Source organism: Rutidosis leptorrhynchoides, chromosome 7 (genome assembly GCF_046630445.1).
Source record: "Rutidosis leptorrhynchoides isolate AG116_Rl617_1_P2 chromosome 7, CSIRO_AGI_Rlap_v1, whole genome shotgun sequence".
Taxonomy (NCBI): domain Eukaryota; kingdom Viridiplantae; phylum Streptophyta; class Magnoliopsida; order Asterales; family Asteraceae; genus Rutidosis; species Rutidosis leptorrhynchoides.
In genome coordinates, this window is record NC_092339.1 from 192452589 (window position 1) to 192468004 (window position 15416).

The following is a 15416-nucleotide window of genomic DNA, read 5'->3' on the forward strand; positions in this document are numbered from 1 at the left end:
AGGCAATTTCAACTTTTCACAAACTTAGGATTTTGACTCATTTGGCAATCTTAGAGCTAACTAGCACTTTCAATTTGAGTCATAAATCACTAATCCATCAAGGTATGATCATTAACACTTAGGCAGATCAAGAAACTTAACCAAAATGAGGTTATTACTCTAAACATTCTATTTCACAGGAGTAAGTCCTACAGTGTAATGTCACCTTAAATTCACTAACACCTTAAATCATTAAAATCCTTCAAACAAACACAAGCTCTACAAACTTCTATCTTGTGGATTTGGTGGCCAAAAAATATCTTGATCTTGACAAGGTTCTTTCAGATGTCATTGTATTTTCAGAGGATAATCAGAAAATAAAGAAAAGATAAAATCTTTATGAACTTTCTGAGATATAATGTCATGCAACTAAAAATATGTAAAGGAAAGACATTCTATCATGAAATGCAATAACATGCAAACCAAAATCTTTTTGTTGTTTTACAGTTTTCAATGCAAACTATTTTATAGACAAATAAACAAACACATACAAATCCACATTCTTTTTGTGAGCAAGTTGATTAACAATTTTAAAAATGGATCAGAACTGACATATTGAAATGATTTCTGTTGTTCATTCCTAATTATCCAGTCTATGTCTATTATCATGAAATTATTGATATCAATCCTCATTAAACATGAACATATTCATTCCTGACACTTTGACAATCTTGTTGACATTAATTACCTGAACATTATAGAGCAATGATTTTTGAGATCACACTAAGTTCATTAATCCTTGATTCTTTCATCACTTATGATTGTGCGTTTTTATTAGGTTGTCAATTCATTACGCGTAACTTTCCGTTATCTCTATCCATGTACTTCAATTAAATTGAATAGGATGGTTCTCACGGCATTTTGAATAACCCTGTCCGCCTTTGGCTTCTACCAATGTGTTGACAATCTTCAATCTAGTTGGTTCGGCAGATCTTAGAATATATTGGATTATCCGAATAGGCGCATTATTTACCGCAGGGATTGGTCTACAGTTAAAGCAGACTTGCCTGATGACCAGTGGTCACACGAAATAAATCTCATGGCCCTTAACTTCTTTATGTTCAAGTTGACATGAAAAACAGAATCGAAAGATAAACTTTCATTTATATATTATTTAGAGTATATCTAGGTAAGTATCTTCCTAACTTACAGTCTTAATAGGTATAACTCTAAATTGCAGACGACAAGAATCTTGATAGTTCAGTGTGAACGTCGTGATTAAATAATTCAAGCTGCGTGGAGGCGTCACACTAAGAATGATATGAGTTCTTTATGAGTACATCATGAATCAGCATTCTTCATACTTTCAGGACTTTGCAATCTTGATACGCCAATTATTTTTTACTTTGATTTTCTTTTGATATTTCTTTTTCAGCATATTACTGTCTTTTGATATATTGATTTTGAACGCCATCATGAATGGATTTTCCATTTTTATGCATGAACTCATGTTTCTTTGTTGTGTGCTCAGATCACTCGAAGGTGTTCTCCCTTAAATGCTTGAACGGTCCGCAATAAGGAATTATACTTTTCGACCTTAAGCGAGAAGAGACACTTACTTCGACATAAACTAATTTTCTCTGATATTTTCGTGGTTTAGTTTCAATTATTAAGTCTTAGGCCCGTGGCAACATGGTATGCACCAGCCAAACACATAATACTCAACCTTAAATCCACCTGCAACCTTTTCTAGTGATTATCAATTATGATAGGGGATACCCTCAACCGACTGTTGAGTTCCTTAACAATTATCATTAGATATAGTTTTAGAGATAATTAGGTGACTATCTTCAAACGCTACAGATCGTCCATGACTTCTGAATCTTAGATGATCGTTATTCTTATTATGATTGTCTAATGCCAAGAATTCATAAGTCACATCTATCAGTACATCACACAACAGATAAACATAAACATTCAAATCAGTCCTTACTAATCAAATATATCAATTCTCAGTACAGTGATTTCTTCATCTCCCCCAAATTAATCAAAACAAGCTCATTTTCGGAATTTTCAACTTTTTAGGGTTTTCTGATGAGGTATTTTACACTTTTTAGATATTTTATGTTGAAACATACACTCCCCCAAAAATACTAAAACATAAAATCTTTTTGTCTTTTAGCATTTTAAACAAAAAAACAGAAAATAGCTACAGACTAGCATGCAATCATGAAAGAAATCATGCAAGGAAATATACACAGAACGCAAAAATATGCAATACAGATAATAAGAAACTAAAATCTATATGTCATGCATCCTACATGCAAAGTTTAAAAGTTTGATTAAACCTCACAATCAACATCCGAAATTACTTTGTCTCGATCAATAATGCCATTCATCTCTAAATGTAGCAAGAACCTAGGTTTATCAAAAGCCTTAGTAAAAAGGTCAGCCCTCTGGTCCTTAGTACCTATTCTCTTAACCTCAATTATCCTTTTCTTATGGCAATCCCTAAGAAAATGATACTTAACACCTATGTGTTTAGTCTTAGAGTGTCGCACAGGATTCTTAGTAATTGCAATAGCAGCAGTATTATCAATATAAAGAAGAGAGAAAGAGATTCTTAGTCCGTAATCGAGAAGTTGTTGTTGAATCTAAACAACTTGCGAACAGCAACTTGCAGTAGCAATATATTCAGCTTCACACGTGGAAAGCGCAACTGCAGTTTGTTTCTTGCATTGCTAGGTCACCAGCCTTTCACCTAGAAATTGACATCCTCCTGATGTAGATTTGTTGTTGATTTTGCAACCTACATAGTCTGAATCACTGTATGCTACAAGAACAAACTTGTCTTTGTTTAAATACAAGATGCCGAGATTTGGAGAATGTAACAGAAAATGTAGAATTCTTTTGGCAGCTGTAAGATGAACAGTATTCGAATTAACTTGATAACGAGCACACAGACATGTTGCGAACATAATATCCGGCCTAGATACAGTGAGATACATGAGCGATCCGATGATTGCTCGATAGTATGTAGGATCAACAGGCTCCCCTTCACAGTCTAACGAAATACCATGATTCATAGCTAGCGGGGTCAACACAGGATGTTCTTGAGTCATACCGAAACGTTTGAGTATATCATTTACATAGTTTGCTTGATGAAGAAAACTTCCATTATCAGTCTGTTCGACTTGCAAACTAAGAAAGTAGTGTAAGAGACCCAATTTGCTCATTTCGAATTCGTCCTTCATTACCTGCTCAAATTCATCAACGATTTCCTGCTTAGTAGCTTCGAAAATAATGTCGTCCACATAAATCTGAACTAAGATAATATCATCATCTTTAACTTTCGTGAACAGAGTACAATCTACCGTGCCCATTTGATAACCTTTTTCAATCAGATAACTTGATAGACGTCCATACCAAGCACGTGGGGCTTGATGTAAACCATATAGGGCTCTCCGTAAACGGTAAACTTTTTCAGGATGAAGATGATCTTCAAAACCCGGTGGTTGACTGACATATACTCTTTCATTAAGATTGCCATAAAGAAATGCACTATTGACATCCATTTAAAACACTTTAAACTTCATAAATGATGCAAAAGTCAAGAAAATGCGAATAGCTTCCAATCTGGCAACAGGAGCAAAAACTTCATCATAATCGAATTCAGGATCTTGCTGATAACCTTTAGCGACTAATCTTGCTTTGTTACGGATAACATTGTCATCTTCTTCAAACTTGCACTTCCAAACCCATTTGAGATCAATTACTTTAGCACCATGCGGCTTAGTAACTAGCTTCCAAATATCTAAACGATGGAATTGCTGAATCTCTTCTTGCATAGCCATGACCCAATCAACATACTTCAAGGCTTCTTTTGTTGTCTTTGGCTCTATTCTAGAAATATGACCTGAGTACTCGTAGTATGCAGCAGCAGCTGTCATATGAGTATCAACTTGACCATCAAAATGAACTTGCCTTCTTGTTCTAACACATGCATTTGGATCTCCAATAATATTCTCTCTAGGATGAGCAGCTGTAGTTCTGGGAACTGGTTATGCAGGAACAGGTATCTCATGATGTAGATTCGTAGTATCACCAATATCTTCAGGATTATCAGAACTTTCACTTGAAATATCAGATCCGCAGGTATTGTACACTGGATCAACATCTTGATCTAAATCTTGAGCTGGCTCATTGACTGTCGGTAATGGAGTTGGAATTGGAGTAGGTGTAGACACTTGTGGTTCATTTTGTAAATTAAACAGCATTTGTATCAAAACTTCATTCTCCGTCTGATCTGAAGCATGATTGAATGATTCAATCAACTCATCATAGTTATAAATCCAAGGATGACTCTTAGGAGCACTCTTCGTTTGATTCCTTTGGACGTCAACTTCAGACCATTCTTCAACACATCTTGTTTCATTGTTGAAAACTCGCTTATTAGGAGAACTATACCCAAGAAATACTCTAGTAACCACTTTACAATCAAACTTACTTTCTGGTTTTCTTTTCAAGATGGTACACGGTGCACCAAATGGTTCTAGATGATTCAAAGAAGGTTTTCTCCCATGCAATAACTCATAGAAAGTCTTACCTAGTCGTTTAACAGTCAGAACTCGATTCATAGTGTAACACGTATTAGCAACAACTTCACTCCAAAAATGAACAGGTAACGATGAATCTGCCAGCATTGTTCTAGCTGTCTCGATCAATACCCTATTCTTTCTTTCAGCAACACTATCCATCTGAGGAGTGTATGTAGAACTAAACTACATATTGATACCTTTTTCAATACAGAAACCTGCAAGATACTGATTCTTAAATTCTATACCGTTGTCGCAACGAATATTTCTTACCTTTAGATTAAAACCTGTCTCTAATCGATTGATTAGTACTTTCAAATTCTCAAAAGTATCGGACTTCTCTTTCAAAAACGTTACCCAAGAAAATCTTGAATAATCATTAGTTACAACCAGACAAAACTTACTTCCATCAATGCTTTCAAAACAAATTGGACCGAAAAGATCCATATGTAACAATTCAAGTGGAGCAGAGATTGGATTATACTTCACCAGCTTATGAGATTTCTTGCTCTGCTTACCCTTCTTACACGGAACACATGTTCCTGGAATCTGAAAAGATCGAAGATCAACACCTTCTACAAGATTGTTGTGGACAAGGTAATTCATTTTCTGAAAACTTAAATGACCCATGCGTTTGTGCCATGTAATAGAATCTTGTTCAGTCACTTTAGAAATAAAAGCTTGATGATGTTCAACAGTTGAAGTAGCAACATTCATATCTAGCATGTATAAATCAGCTTGTCTAGGAGCCTTCATCAAAATCAATTCTGGAGGAATCATAAACTCTGGCTTCAAAATATAGCTAAATTCGTCATCAAACGCAACCTTGAAAGATTTTTCACAGATTTATGAAACCGACAACAGATTGTTTGCAAGCTCTTGACAATAGTTCACTTTGTCGAAACTAACTTTCTCATTCTTCAATAAACCTTAAGCTGAAATGTGACCTCCTTTATCTCCAGCAAATGCAACATAACCTCCTTTAATTAGGTGTACATTTGAAACAAGAGATAGCTGTCCAGTCATATGTCTTGAATTGCCGCTATCCACTATCCAGGTGTTGTTTGCAGGTACCCTGGTTCCCTGCATATCACATTAAGAATATTAATTGATAATGGGAACCCACACCCGGAAGGCAGTAGGTTGTCCATTAACACCCATAGCTTGAAAATCCATCCATTTCCCGTTTGAGTCCGGTGGAATCTCATCATTTGAAACCATAAACTTAGACAGTTTAGAAGTAGAAATATTGCTCTTCTGGTTTTTCACATTTTGCTCATCTTTGGAGCGACTCATTTGTGGTCTGTTATGAGAAAATTATTTTCGACGACTAGCTTTTTGCGAGGGTGATCGTGCCTTTGGTTCAAAAGGTTTTTCTTGATTACGAAACCCTGTCACATTTTCCTCAAAACTTCTCTTTGGAATTTTACCTTTCATAGGTGACACATATCTATTTAAATTCTTTCTCTTAGGATCTCCATAAACAACATTTGTCTTAAACCTCTTATCATATCGTTCATTACTTACTGGTGAGTTTTTTCTATGAGCATAAGATGATCTAAAATTATCATGTGACAAGTCAATCTTATGTCTAGTGGAACGAACTCTTCTAGGACAATAAGCAGCAATGTGTCCAAAGACAACACAATTAAAACATTGACGAAACTCCCTATGTCCGCTAAATTCATACACGTTATTAGAGTTTGAAGATGAAGGATCTTGTTTTCTTACGAACACAGGAGAATCATTTGGTTTATCTTTTGAAATAGGCTTAGGGGTAACAGGAGGAACAGTTCTGTCAGCAAATCTAGGATTTCTTAAAATTTTAATAGGACATTTTGGTGTTCTAACCCTACTTGTCTTAGAGTTATCTCCTAAACCAGTTTTCCTATCTTCCTCATGATCTAGAGCACCTTCAGCAGTATCATCAGAAGTTGTATTCTTAGTTGAGCTACATTTTTTATTCTTTTCAACGTAATCTTCATAACTAGGAGGGATACAGTCTTCTGGTTGACCGTCAACTACGTTTGCATTAACAAATGTGTTCTGAAAAGGAGGAGATGCAGACTTATATCCAATACCCTTGCCCTTGGTGTCATTAATATCCACCATTAATGCATTCCATTGTGACGCACTTGCCCAACATTTCATTTTAATTGAAATTGCTTCTAAATTAGCTTTAACGCATTCATTTTCTTTCTTTAGTTCATTAATTGTGTCAACACGTTTAATTAAAGCTTGATTTATGTCAAAGTTATAATATTTAAGATCATGAAGTTGTTTTTTATAAACTTTGATCTGCTCTTTCAACTCGTTTTCAAAATTAGTGGTCATATGGTCTGCGTGCCATTTTTCTTTCATCTCCGCATAAGCCTTTGTTAAATTATCTATTGTTATTTTAGATTCAGTGCATTTAACACATTCAGTATCAGTAGATGGATCAGAAGATACGTGTTGAGCGTTATTTGATGAAGAAGTCTCAGCCATAAATGCAAAGTAATTTGTCTTCTTCCCATCATCGAGCTCATCTTCTGATTTCGATGAATCTGTAAGAAACTCTGATGTATCAACATCTTTTCCCAAATGAATCTGTTCAAGTCTGTCCCAAATATGCTTAGTTTTTGTTAACCCGGTGATCTTTTCAAGATCACTTTTTGATAAGCACATCTTTAGTAAATCTACTGCTTTCTTGTTCAGTGCATCAAAATTAGTTTGATCAAGTCCAGTATGATCAGCTTTAACTTCAACTTCTGAATCTGAAATTTCATCTGAATCATTATCTTCTGAATTTACACTCTCAAGATCTGAACCTTCATCCATGAGAACTAACATTTCCAACTCTTCTGCAATCATTTTACCCCATTCGTCTAGTTTCGTGTCAGCATCAACCAATGTTTCTTCACTTTGATTAGCTTCTAGACTGTCTTCAAGCACGGAGGTATCACCATATCTATCCTTCCAACTGTTGAAGTAATAGTCCTCTGACGATGTTGGTGAAACACTTCTAGATTCAGGTGTATGAGGAACTGAATCACGTGCCTTCTTGAATTTATCTTTAACCTGTTTCTGAATCTTCTCCTTTCGAATGGTTCGAGACAAATTTTCAGCTCTTTCAGCATGAGCAGTCAGTTTCTCAATTAAATTTTGATTTATGACACAATCTTCTTCAACTTCGGTGATCTTTGCCATGTTAGCTTTAGGTTGTTGATCATCTACATTCAATTTGATAGACCAATGATCATCATCTCCATGAATGACAACCAAAGCTTTGTTAGGAGTGTCAACTGTTTCTAGTTCATTCACTTTATGAGTAATGTAAATCTCACGCTTAGTTGTTTGACTCTGAGAACTGTAGTTCTGATTCTTGAACAAATTACGATTACCCTACTTCTTTTGTTTTGTACACTGTCTTGAAAAATGACCTAATTCTCCACAGTTGTAACAAGTAATAGTATTCATATCAAATCCCAGTTTTGTATCTTTGGTCAGACTGATCGATTTTCCAGTTCGCTCTTCGTAATCTCTCGCTCTTCTCACAAGATTTTCCATTCCCCACATAATATCCATCTTTTCTGCTTCATCTTTATCAAGTTGATGATAATCCTCAGTTGTTTGATGAATGTTACCCACACGACCATCAAGATAACTATCGCAGGAATTAACAAGGCTTGATAGTAAATTTATAACTTCGCTAATCTTTTCTTTCCTAGCTTTCCTTATGTTCTCGATCTTAAGTGCAGATAGAACATCTAATGCAGTTGGTGTAGATGACTCTGTAGTATTGGAAGTAGGTTGTGATTTAGTATTGAGTGAACATGGTGAAACTTGTGGTGGATACGAAGGTTGTTGAATAGGTGTACTGCTAACATTCAACCATACATATTCTGATTGTTTGTAGCAAAAGCTGTTTGAAATGATGTATGAGCTGACTTAGGAGGTGTATAGCCATTCGGATAATACATTTTGGTGTCTTGAACTTGTTTAGACCTCTTGACTTTGTTTAACAGTTCTAATTCTTCTTCCTGAAGTCTTGCGATAAACGAGTTCACTGTAGCTGTAGCAAGTTCTCCACTGGTTTTCATGGTTAATATGAAACCATTTCATTCTAATGGTAATGCTCCAGCTAGACATGTTACTTTGTCTTTCTCAGTAATGGTTACATCATGCTTGTGTAGTTCAGCTAGCAAATGATGATATCTTTCAACTAATTCTGTAATAGATTCTCCGACTTTCCAGTGAAAACGATCAAACTCAGCTTTCAACTCTAAACCTTTTCTAGTTCTGTAAGATGTATTTCCTTCATTAAAAGTACCAAGTGCTTCCCATATCTTGAATGAATTATCATGACACAGAAATTGATGGAAAATCGGACCATCAAGAGCACTTTTCAAGTTACGGTACATCTTCTTCTCCAAGTTATACTCTTCACGTTCTTCCGAAGGCATGTTATGCAACGTAAAAACTTCATTTGTAACTGGTGAACGTGGCCATTGAAATTCGGTTTAAATGTACTTCCAAAGCTTTGTGTCCTGACCATTAGACCAAATTTTAAATCTAGACTTCCAAGTAGAATAATTATCCATAGTCATTAATCTTGGGCATTTTGTACCACTTCCGGATTCACTCTCAGCAAGAAGTAATAATTGAGTCATATTCGTAATACTCTGAACTAACGGTGCAGCTAACGCATAATCGTTCGAATTAAACATCTTGACAATATTACCAAAACAAGTAAACCATGCGGTTCAGAATATCAAGCGTACGAGTCACAGTCTCACGCGTACGTGTCACAACCTCAAGCATACGTGTCACAACTTAATCATACGTGTGACAATTCAAACAAAAGAACCAATCACTAAACCTCAGACGTGCGAGTAAGGATCAATCGTGTGATTAATCGTATGTGTCACAGTCAACCGTATGATCACTCGTGTGATCAAACTGTAGTCACTTAACCTAACAAGGTTAAGCTAAACCGTGCGTGTGAGTTCACGAGTGACGTCAACCGCGCTATCAACCGCGCGAGTGAGCAAATTCACTGCCCATCTCGTGTGGGCTGCTGCTCAACCTAATTCACTCAAAAACCCTAGAAATTGATGTTAGACCTCAATTTCTTCATCTACAAGCTGGATTAGCACTAAACTAACATAAACACACTCTCTAATCACAATTACACACGTAAAAATGATTCCTTTTTTATCAAAATCACTCTAAACTCAAAAAACCAAAATAACAAACTCTTTAATCACCAAAAATCACTAGATGATGTTTAAATCACAACTAACACTCTGATACCAATGATGAAACATGACTAGGAATTTCAAAATCAAAAGGTTTAATTCACACAAAGGTGGAATTAGTGAATCAAACCATTCTAGTGAATATTGTGCTTTTTGGGATTAATTAAGTCAAACCACAAAAATGGATGTGTGATTAGATTAATGCCTAGAGCTATTATTCACCTCTTGAGTGATTTAGGTTGAGAGAGAATTGGATAAGGCTACCAGATCTGAGTGATGTATGTGTAATGAGAGGCTTAACCAAAAATGAAGAACATAACACTCAAATACCCCTGCTGTTGAGTCAACCGTGTGAGTCAGCCGTCACTCGTACGAGTGGGCTGCCTCAGCCGTATGGGTGATCACTCATTCGTGTATGTATACTCAGATTAGATTTGTGACTCAGCTCAGCTCAACCGTGCGTATGAGCTTGTCAGCCGTACGAGTGAGACTTCACTCGTACGTCTGACTGAGTCTAATATAGTCAAACATCGTTTTTGCATTCTTGCAGTACTTGTAACCATATATAAACACAGATAGGATAATAACGAGCGATCACGGTAGCCCATAAAATGAAGTACTATTCACAAACGTAAGGTAGATGTCTAGGGACTTATAGAAAATGAATCAACAATTAAACTCTTGAGGATTTTGCGAGAATCATTATGTGCAATATATTGCTTTCCCACACCTAAAAATAATATTGTCCTCAAAGTTAGGGATACAACGTATCCCATACTTTAGTTTTGAAAAACATTTTGTTATTTAAAGTTTATGTAGGCAGGGTTGTTAATCCCACACTTAGTGTAATACCCCCAAATAGGGCAGGGGGTAAATATGACTTTTCAATATCATCACACAAGTATATTTAGAGAGAACGACTCTAAATGAGACGTTTAATAAAATCAATAATTTAACTTCAGCAGAAACGAAATAATGTTTTACATGATGAACCTAAATGTAATTAATATTTGTAAATGCTAAGACATAAATATGTGGACTTCAATGCATCAACTAGCAAGCAACATAGGGCAGCACATAAGTTAATCTTCACCTGAGACAAACATGCTTAAAAATGTCAACACAATGGTTGAGAAAACATCATAGGTTTATACAATCAATAAGTTTAGACCACAAGATTTAGTTATAAAGTTTTATCAGTTCGTTAGTAGTGATGAGGTGTATGATATCGAGCCTAAACAAAGTTACCCTATGACACCTTGAACTGTCAGTGTCGTTGAATCATTATTATGTACCCCCTTGACGATCACACCAATGGGTAGAGATGTCACTCTCAGTAGGCCTACTCACAATATCTAAGTTTGTGTTTCAAAGTAGAAATTAACGATATCATGGCAGGGATTTAGCATGAAACAAAGCATGTCATAGCACAGTTTAAACTAATCAAGTTTGAGTACTTGTGTCTAATCGTAAAATAGTTTAAAAGCAAGCATTTGTCTCACCCTAAAGTTTATAAAACAGTTAAGAAATAGTAAAAAGAGGGGCTATGAAGTTCACCTTAGTAGCACAGAAGAGTTATTCCACAAAAGAATGAATTGAACGGACGTGATCGAGATCTCAACCTAGAGATAGAATGTATGATCAGATATTGCCTAATAGACTTATGTATAATAACTACACTAACGATATTGGTTTTCTAAAAGAATTTCCATTTTCGAAAGGTTATTATTTATGGAAAGTTTCCATTCACAGTAACTTTCCAATTATAGAAAGTTCGGGTTACAATCTTTAGCAAGATATTGTACACCTTTACCTAAACCATGTTGCTATCATACAAGTCACTCTGATGATCTATTGTTATCGGGCGCCCAGGACTCTTGACCATAATCTAAGTCTTGGCATTCGAGATCCACAAGCGGTTCCCAAGAGGCAACAAGGACCACCCTAGGCCATAAGTAGCGGTGAGGTTCGTATATAGTGCACGTTATCCTTTGATTATAACCTTCACATTAAGTCTAAGTCATAATCTATGTTATTATATTATATTTATTAATGACCTAGTATTTATTTAATTCATACTTATAATATAAGTACTAATAATGATCCTATAACTATTTAATAATCTATTAATAATGTATTACTATAGTTAGTATTATAAACTTTTAATTATTATATAATAACCAAAGTATACTATTAATAATTAAATATAATTGTTATATTTATTTGTTTATAATCTATAATTATCTTATCATCTCTAATTACTTTTATATCAAGTAAATATCCAAATTATATTAAAATAATATCCCTTATTTATCTATTGATTAAAATAGATAAGATAATCAAAATAAAACCTTAGATAATATTTTATCTTATTTAATATTTATTTCCTTATTTATCTAAGTTTACATCTAATACAATCTTAATTATGGAATAAATATAAATTTGACCCAAAAATATAATTTTATATTTTTTTACAAATTTTTTTTAGATAATATTTTATCTTATTTAATATTTATTTCCTTATTTAATATTTTGTTTTTTATTTTTTTTGCAAATTTTTTTTTTCTGTGCAGATTTTTTTTTGCAGATTGAGTGAATCTGCGTGCAGATTGACATTTTTTTCCAGTTTTTTTTTTTACAGATCGACTTTTTTTCTTTTTTTTATGCAGATTGCATCAATCTGCGTGCAGATTGACGTTTTTTTGGCATTTTTTTGCAGTTTTTTTATTTTGCATATTGATTTTTTTCTGTACAGATTGACTGTTTCTTTTTCAGAAATTTTTTTTTTTCATAGATTGAAGCTCAATCTCCACATAGATTGAAGTTCAATCTATGAGTTCTATGGGTTCTCTACATACTCTAGTTCTCTATGAATCCTTTCACATATATATATATATATATATATATATATATATATATATATATATATATATATATATATATATATATATATATATATATATATATATATATATATATATATATATATATATATATATATATATATATATATATATATATATATTTTATTATTATTCTATATTTTTATTATGAATTTTATTCCTTTTATAAGACAAATTATTAGATAATTCATTTTTAATTATAAATAATATTATAATAATTACAAAAATTATTTTTAAAAGTCCCTAGACTATTGTAAACAGTTTCTAAAAGTTTATTATTATTTTTGATATTTTACAAAATTACTATCTTTTTATTTACTTTAATAATAGCCGAATAATAAGTAAATATAGATTAAATATCTATACTAATATATAAATTAAATTTTGGACTCTAATAAATTTTAATAAATAAATATATTATGTAAAAATTATTTGTTATAGGTTGTAGATTAATTAAATTCGATTTTTGTTATAGATATACTAACCGAATACATATAATAATGAAAATAATTGATATATTAATCATAATAATATATAAAAATATGTTTTAACTTAGAATATTAATAATAAGAGTTTTGATCAGTAAATATTTATTTATTATATTTGTTATTTATTTATTCCAATTTTTAATGATTTTTGGCCTACAAAGATAGTATTAATCTATATAAATTTGAATTTAATTTTTATAAAATATGTACTGAATGAAATAATTAAGTTTAATACTATAATTTACTAGAAAAATTATTATATAATTTTTTAGCTTTTTTCCTATTTTTTATAAACAATTATATGTACCGTATATATATATATATATATATATATATATATATATATATATATATATATATATATATACTTCACAAACTGTTTTTAATTAAATAAAATATAAAATCATTTTATTAATCAGTAAAATTATTTTTCCTAGATCTTATATTAATTATTAGTATTTATCATGCATAATATATGATTTATAAAATTCGTTACATATTTATGATAAATACATATATGTTTCGACTGAAAACAAGAACACAAAATAATTCTTGTAAATATTAAAATGAATTATAAACTTGAATAACTAACTTTCATAAATCCTTTTACTCATATTGATAATTACCATGTGTTCATAACAATTTATTTAGTTAGAAAAATATTAATTATATTTATGTTTATGTCTCGGCCGAAACACAAAAAAAAAAGAAAGAAAAGAAATTGAAAAAAAAGAAAAAGAACGAAAGAAACTTACAATTATTTTGTTAGGATTTTGAGAGAGAAAAGCTTCAATTTTTGTGACGAAAAATAATGAGGGTTGATTGTCCTTTTATAGTTTTTCAAATACTTGGGGAATAAGTAAATACAAATAATTAAATTCCTTTTTTTTATTCGGCCGCCTCTTTTATACATATATTTATATTTTTATTATTTTTTTATATGGAACAATCTAGAATATCTTGCATTTTATTTTATTTATTTATATTTATTTTATTTATCCGATTTATATATATTTATATATTTTTTGATATATATATACACATAAATATTTATTTTACAAATTTTATATTTATTACCCATAACTTGTTCATTTTATATATACACATAATTATATATTCATTTATATTTTATATGTATCACATACAAATTAATACATAATATATACGCTTAATAATAATAATATTATTATTATTAGGGTTAGGGTTAGAGTAATAAATATAATCATCTAATTAATTATAGTTCATTAAATACGAGTATTAGGGTTAGAGTTTAGGTTACGAGTATTAATTACTTCATTTATTATGTCCGGATAACAACCCTAATAATAATGTACGAAACAACAATGAAACCCTAAGGGTATTTTAGTCATTACAGAGTGGAAAAATGAGGGTTGTTATAGTACCTCCCCGTTAATTTAAACTTCGTCCCGAAGTTTCAGGAAGACTGCGCAGATGCATTAGCGATTGGAAAAAGATGAGGATATTTTCGCCTCATCTGGTCTTCACGTTCCCAGGTATACTCGGGGCCTCTTCGTGAATTCCAACGGATTTTAATAATAGGAATAGAACTTTGTTTCAAGCCATTAACCTCACGATCCATAACCTCTATCGGTTCTTCAACAAAATGAATTTTATCATCAACGCGGATATCATCCAATGAAACAATGAGTGTGTCATCAGCAAGACACTTTTTAAGATTCGAGACATGAAATACATCATGCACATTATTAAGCTCAGTGGGTAATTCTAATCGATACGCCACAGGACCAATTATTTTAATAATCTTGAAAGGTCCAACATAACGTGGACTTAATTTGCTTCGTTTACCAAAAAGAATGACGCCCTTCCAAGGGGATACCTTCAACATGACTTTATCACCAACTTGAAATTCTAAATCTTTACGACGTTTATCAGCATAGCTCTTCTGTCGGCTACGGGCGATTTCCAATCGTCTCTTAATTTGAACGATCTTTTCCGTGGTTTCATGAAAGAAATCAGGACCAGTTAACTATCTGTCCTCTAATTCATCCCAGCATAGTGGGGATCTACATTTTTGTCCATACAAGGCTTCAAAAGGTGCAACTTTAATACTTGAGTGATAGCTGTTGTTATAAGAAAATTCAGCTAAAGGCAAGTGTCTATCCCAACTTTTACCGAAATTGATAGCACAAGCACGAGGCATATCTTCCAACGCTAGAATGGTTCATTAAC